General features: G+C 38.8%; 1 protein-coding gene across 3 annotated transcripts in view; it reads left to right on the forward strand.

Moving 5' to 3' along the window:
- The window catches only part of LOC103973460 (probable histidine kinase 3), a 47102-nt gene extending 39673 nt beyond the window's left edge, over nt 1-7429 (forward strand). For all 3 annotated transcript variants that reach the window (XM_065121271.1, XM_009388033.3, XM_065121272.1), the window contains one exon: nt 7040-7429. The gene's annotated coding sequence lies outside the window, so the exon portion shown is untranslated. The remainder of the gene's footprint in view (nt 1-7039) is intronic.

Here is a 7429-nt window from a genome sequence, read left to right on the forward strand (position 1 = left end):
ACCACGGATCATCCTTTGATCTCCCCGTGAATTGCAACAGGTTCTGGTTTTCTACCTTACTGCTGCTGCAATTTAGTTATCCTTGTTTGAAAATCCCAAAAAAATTATTCCTATATTGCTGCATAAACTTTTTGTCATAAAGTTTTCCTCTCTACGATGAAAGATACATTGCAGAATTCCAACCGTATAGCATCGTCTTTTTGATCTTGCTACTGTGTTTTTTCTATCCAAATCTCTTCGAAATTTTTATGACATCTTTGACACTTCCTAACAGCAGATTTTCCTTTGGTTTTGTCAAAAAAATTCTCAATATAAACCATTGATATTTTACGCCTAATCTGCTATACTTGAAAATCTGCACTATAAAATTTCAGCCACATAATACTGTTTGTTTGATCTTGATACTACGTTGTTTCTATCCAAATCTCTACGAAATTTTTATGATAGCTTTGACACTTCCTAATAGTGGATTTCCCTTTGGTTTCATCAAAAAATTTTCAATATAACCTACTGATCTTTTACATCCAATCTGCTATACTTAAAAATCTGTGCTGCAGAAAATTTCAACCGCATATTGTTGCCTTAACCCATCTATTTGCAATCTTTTTTGAATGAAATTTCTTATACACTTCATAGATCATCTTGGCTTCCATCTATGATTGATCTATTAAGAAATTCATCTTTAAAAACGATTTTGTGTTGCTGCAAATTTTCATCGTAACCAGCTGAAATTTCTCGACGAGAATTCTGCAATCGCAACTTGCACCAATTTCCTTGGTGTTATACTGCCGAAATTTTCTTGATTAAATTAGATATCCTTGCTGTCATATAAACTGTGATTTTGCTATCAATTCCCTCCTCAATTCTCTCAAGTTTTTGGTGGAATTTACGTCGAGAAACCGTTGTTTCTTCGACGACAATTCTACTCTTACAAGACAGCACATACTTGCTGCAACTTCCACTGATTTCTATCAAACCTTTGCTACCATCTACCACAGATCCAAAACTTTCATCTACAGCCCTAAAACTCCACCAAACCACACCCTCAAACTGCACCCAAATTAGCCACAAAACAAGCCTAAACCGTAGCCTACATCCACCGATCTACCAACCCTTTCGACCATCAGCTCTCTCAACCAATACATGCCTTTAACCCAACAACAAAAGAGAGATCTTAACATCACAGATTTGGTGGCATATACTATGGCATATGAGGAGGTAATCAATGCTAAATTCGAAGCCTTCGAGGCACGAATGGAGGATAAGATTCGGACGCTCTTTACCGAACTCAGATTGGGCCGACCACTAAGCCCGAAGAAATCACATCAAGGAGAGAGCTTTGCCAAATCGCACCAAGCCCAAAGATATGACTTCCAAGAGAGGGGAAGCTCTATGACCAACCCCAACTATCCATGCATGAGAGTGGATTTCCCTAGATGGGAAGGAGACCCGATTGGTTGGATCTCGCGTGCGAAGCAATATTTTCGGTACCATAAAACCGCGGATGCATCTATGGTGAAAATTGCAGCTATACATCTTGAAGGGGATGCTATACAGTGGTTTGATTGGTTTGAACATGCTTATGGAGTCCTTTCATGGCGACAATTCAAAGAAGGATTGCTGATCCGCTTCAGACCAACCGATTACGAGAATATTGACGGACAACTAGCAAAGATCTGACAAACCTCCACCATTCAGGAGTACCAAACCAGGTTTGAAAGGTTATCTAATCAAACTCATGATTGGTCTCAAAAACAGCTATTGAGGACCTTCATTGAGGGCTTGAAGCCAGAGATCCGAGGAGAAGTTAAAGCGCGACAACCGTATACGCTTATGGCATCCATCTCTTTTCCACGATATCAAGAGGAGCAATTGAATCATGAAGCTCGGAGGACTAGGGTCGCTCCTCAACCAGTAATATTGAAGCCCTCAGCCCCCCTACTGTCGACCAAGTCCCTACACCAAAGAGGTTAACAAGAGAAGAGCTTCGGGAGCGATATGCGAAGGGGTTATGTTGGTATTGTGACGAGCCGTGGAGCCGTGAGCATCGTTGTAGTAAAGGGAGACTTCTTATGATTGAACTAATAGAAGAGGTCATTGAACATCCAAAAGAGAGCCTTGAACATGAAGAAGAAGATGCAGAAGAAGAGCCACAACCGACTGAAGTTACGGTACATGCACTAGCCGGCTACTCAAACCCGGAAACGATGAAAGTTGGAGGCCTTCTCAAACAACAACCGATCACTATTCTCATCGACACGGGCAGTTCTAATAACTTTATAAACAGTAAGGTTACTATCCAGATGGCCTTACCTATTGAGAATTGCAACAGGTTTGACGTTAAGGTCGTCGACGGACGGATTTTGAATTGTGATCGTAGGCGCCCGCAGGAGAAACTATTGCTGCAGGACCAAGAGATAATTGTAGATTTCTTCCTTCTCCCTCCTGATGATCATAAGGCCATGTTCATAATTAAATGGTTGACGACATTAGGTGATATTTCTTGGAATTTTATGCAACTAATTATGAAATTTTACAGTAAGGAGAAACAAGTGATACTGAACGGGAAACATGGGGGCGACATAACGACGATTTGCACACAACAAATGGAGAAGGTTTTGCATAAAGCATGCAGCAGATTTTTTATACAACTTGAGCAGCAAACTAAGGGAGAGCCAATACAATTTGAAGATCCAAACCTACTTCCTTTGCTTGCTGAATTTTCAGATATATTTGACGAACCGTAGAACCTACCTCTTACCCGTCGGCATGATCATTATATAATGATTCTTTCAGGCAAACCTCCAGCAAATACTCGGTCATATCAATATCTATATCTCCAGAAGGATGAAATAGAAAGGATTGTAAAAGAAATGCTCAAAACAGGAGTTATTCGGCCAAGTTGCAACCTCTATTCTTCATCGGTGCTACTTGTACGCAAGAAGGACGGAACATGGCGAATATGCGTTGATTACTGAGCTCTCAATGCCATAACCATCAAGGACAAATACCTTATTCCAATAGCAGATGAATTACTAGATGAAAGGGAGCACAAATCTTTACAAAGCTGAACCTTTGATCCGGGTATCATCAAATATGAGTGTGCGAAGAAGACATACCGAAAACCACCTTTTAAACACACAACAATCATTACGAATTTTTGCTTTCTTCAACAGAAGGTGGAATATCTTGGGCATATCATATCAGAGGAAGGTATGATAGTGGACCCCTTCAAAATTGAAGCAATGCAAAACTGGCCTACCCCAAGGAACGTAAAATTGCTACATGGCTTTCTGGGTTTAACAGGCTACTACTGCAAGTTCGTGAAAAACTATGGCGAGATCAGTGCACCACTTACTTCCTTACTAAAAAAAGATGTCTTCCAATGGTCGGACAGAGCCTCCGCTGCCTTCGACAAACTTAAGGCAGCCATGACCACGACGCCGGTGCTAACACTACTAGATTTTAACCGACCCTTCATTATTGAGGCCGACGCATCTTGAGTCAGAATTGGAGCCATTCTCATGCAAGATGGTCGACCACTCGCATACACTAGCAAGACATTATCTTCCTCCCATCAAAATAAGTCAACATATGATAAGGAGATGCTCGCCATTGTGCGCGCAGCAACGAGGTGGAGACCCTACTTGATTGGTCGACGATTTCAAAATAAAACCGACAATAAAAGCCTCAAGTATTTTTTGGAGCGAAAGATACCATCCCCTGAGCAGCAAAAATGGGTAACAAAACTTCTTGGATTTGATTTTGACATAACTTACAAAAAGGGGAAAGAGAATGTTCTTGCAGATACGCTTTCGCAGCTACCCGATCAAGTTGAAGTTTCGGTCGTTTCACTTCCGACCAGCGACTTCCTTGAGGATATTAAGATGGAATGACAGGAAAATTCAGATACTAGTAAGATTATAAAAATATTGGAGGAAGCACCAAGCCCCATGGCTCATTACAATTGGGACTCAAAAGAATTACACTATAAGGGACGCATTGTGCTTATGATAAATTCTACTTGCATCTTCACGAGCAGATTTTGGACAAAGTTATTCCATATGCAGGGTACTAAATTGAAAAGGAGTACGACATATCACCCACAAACCGACGACCAAACGGAAGTTGTAAATAGGTGCTTGGAGACAGGCCAAAGCCACCCACCAAATATGACTACCCAAGGAGGACTTCAGACTCAGCCAAGTGCTATTATTGGTTGACGGATCGTGACTTGACGACGACGATCCACTACTGAATTGCTAATACAGTGGGCAAACCTACTAACAGAAGATGCCACTTGGGAGAACTATGATGACTTGAAGATCAAATTCCCAAAATTCATGAATCGTCATGCTCGAGGACAAGGCTGATTTGAAGAGGGCGGGTCTGTTAGCACTCTAGCTAGGAGAGTCCTAATTGAGAGGAACATTCATGTAAAACCTACCTAAGCCGACCCCTATTAAAGAGTTGAAGAGGCCGGCTAGGGTTAGGAGGTTATTTCTTAGAGAAGAATAGGGAGTTGTAAAGGAATAGGAGTCTTGAGTAGGAGTCCTATTAGGAGTTGGTTAGAAGTAGGAGTCTTGAGTAGGAGTCCTATTAGGAGTTGTTTAGAAGTAGGAGTCTTAAGTAAGAGTCCTATTAGGAGTTAGGGTTTAGAAGCCCTATAAATAGTCATGTATTCCACCTCTTTTGATAAGCAATAGATGAATCTTTTCTGCAGCCTTTGAGCAGCAACTTGGAGGGAGGAACCCCTATAGAGTTCCAAGGAGGTCGATCCCCTAAAGAGATCAACCCCAAGTTTAGAATCTGCAAGGGTTCTAACATTTTCTCCGTTCATGAACTTGCTTAAAAAGCTCAGTCTATGTGATTCTATAATATTCAAATTTTTTTGTACTCCTTGATAGATGGGCAAATGATTTCAAGATATTTGTAGGTTTTTTACTTGATGAACTTGACCCAAGATATTTATTTTTTAATAGACATATATAGAAGTCTCTCCCTTGTATATGTATGTGTACATAGGCTACTTATGTTGCATTGCTTATACACATTGCTGTTGAAAATAGTAGTAAAAATTTGTTGAAACTTGAAAGTGAAGCTTAATTTGATATTGATTTTTTCTAACAATTTAGTTCGGTTTAAATTTCTGTAAAATAAATATTTTCTTGCCATCTTCTATGTTAATTTTATGCTAACTACTTGATTAGGTTTGTATTTGTGAGTTGGGTGAGTCCTCTTGTAGGTATACATATTGTTGATGAATCTCATTACTTCACAACCAATCAAATGAATGTTTTTCTCATGGACCATATTGGGAATGTTACCCTTTCTCGGATGTACTTTGTTGTCTGTGTAATGCTGCTGGATATTTTCAACAACCAGCCCTTTGATCTTCAAAGCTGATTCAGCATGTCTCATACCCGTAGGAGTGTCCAGATGAGGAAGGCTGCAAATAATCATAATTTGACAGTCTTAGTATGATACAAAAATTTGTAAATTTCTAGCTTATGTGCAAGAAATATCCAGTTCTACTTCAGAAGTTAGTTAATCTAGTGTGGTTTAGGTCAGAACTTGTTCTGATAAGACTGCTGCATAGCATCTGCCACATCACCCAAAAAATCATGGAAGTCATGCAAGTTATGGACTTCCATGACAATTCATTATAGGAAGGCGATTTTGAATGGAACTTCTGACCAAAGGAACCATGATTGGTAAGATTGATGTTGGCTTTGCTCTGTTTGCCCCTGTTAAAGAATTGTCAAAGCTAACTTTGCAGAACCTGATCACTGTAGATTAAGCAAGATTTTCCAAAGGGCTGATATGATACCAATTGGGAATTAAATCCTTGTGTCTTGAAACTGGTGTTACAAGTTAGTATACCACCTGGTATATTAAAACTTGTACTGGATCAGTAATTAAATTCTTGGTAGCATTAGATAGCTCCTGTAACAGTTTCTATATTAGTAGGGTAAAACTGCAGATGTTGATCCTTCACAGACCCCTTATTAGTGACAGCCTTGTTCACTGGTCCATCCTTTCGTGTTGATGGAAAAGTAAATTTAGATAATCCAACAGGGATTGAGGTATCAAGTCCTAATTCTTTTAGATACATATTGGACTTTAAGTTCCCATGCTTGCTATCCCATTAGTGACATGACTATTCTCAGCATGCTTTCTGATGCACTATTGTACAAGTCCATTGGCAGGCTTGAGCCCCTTCAATTTAACAAGGATAAGGCTATACATGCTAATAGCTTAGGATGTGTCTTCCTTTACTTTCTTGATATTCCTTTCTAATTCATGCAACCTTGAGAAAACATGTGAACATGACGTAGATAATACACTCATTGTTTGTTTATTTTCTTTTCATATTATTGTTTCTTTGCTCTTCATGATCCTATAGTAGTTCGAATTTCCAACACCTGTAGCAAGCATAGAGGTTTCATAAGCAGCATAATATTGAGCAAAAGTTGTGGAGAACATATTTTTACTGATATATAGGTGTATATAATTGCATTAGGATCAATAAACCACTAAGTCTTCATTTGAGCAACTCATGCAAAAAATTACTAGTATGGCAAAAATATACCCTTCTATTCCCTCACTAATATCTTTGTCTAGAAAAGGATATAGATGAATATGTGTGAGCTTTTTTTCTGTGAACTCACCAACTTAATCTGATAAACTAATCACTTGAGGCATCTGATCATCATTTATTGGCCAAGGGCCTTGTGAATTTAAGACCAATCCAGTTGATTTTGTGGTGTCAAGGGCCTCGTTATCATTACAATTATCCAAACGATTATTAAAAGTTGACCACTTTCTTTTCTTCCCAAAATGAAAATGTTTGCTCTTCAATGGTATGAAAAAAGCATGTCTAGTTCAAGTGCTGTTATGTTGGATTCGTCATTATGTTCATGGATTTTACACAAATCACAGTAATTTCTTTGCTGATAATTTTTTGCTGTATGTCAATATTTATTGGAAGCATTGCTTTTCTTTATTCCCATTACTAATTGGCATTCTCCATTACTAGTTGGAGATGAAACAGGTCTTTTTGCTGGTCCACCTTTCACTCCGTTTCATCTCATTTTTACCATGGGTTGATATCAGACATTACTTGAGCTGCACAACCATAAAATCAAATTTTTGCACTCGGTATGATATGAAGGAGGAACACCTTTTCCTGGCCAGGATAGCGACTGTCGATGTTCTCTACCTTGTTCAATAACGTGGATTTGGAATATTCTATATTTTGCCATTAAGTATACAAAGTGTACATAGATTAACAGGTCAATTTAGTTTTTTTTTTTTTTTTTTCCGTTTACTCAAGTCTGTGATAAAACATGTCTTCTTCAGCAATGAAAGAATTCATGGATGTAAATTAAAGATTCAATAAAAATTCATGCCTGAGTCAGATTTTGCA

Source organism: Musa acuminata, chromosome BXJ2-8 (assembly GCF_036884655.1).
Source record: "Musa acuminata AAA Group cultivar baxijiao chromosome BXJ2-8, Cavendish_Baxijiao_AAA, whole genome shotgun sequence".
NCBI lineage: Eukaryota > Viridiplantae > Streptophyta > Magnoliopsida > Zingiberales > Musaceae > Musa > Musa acuminata.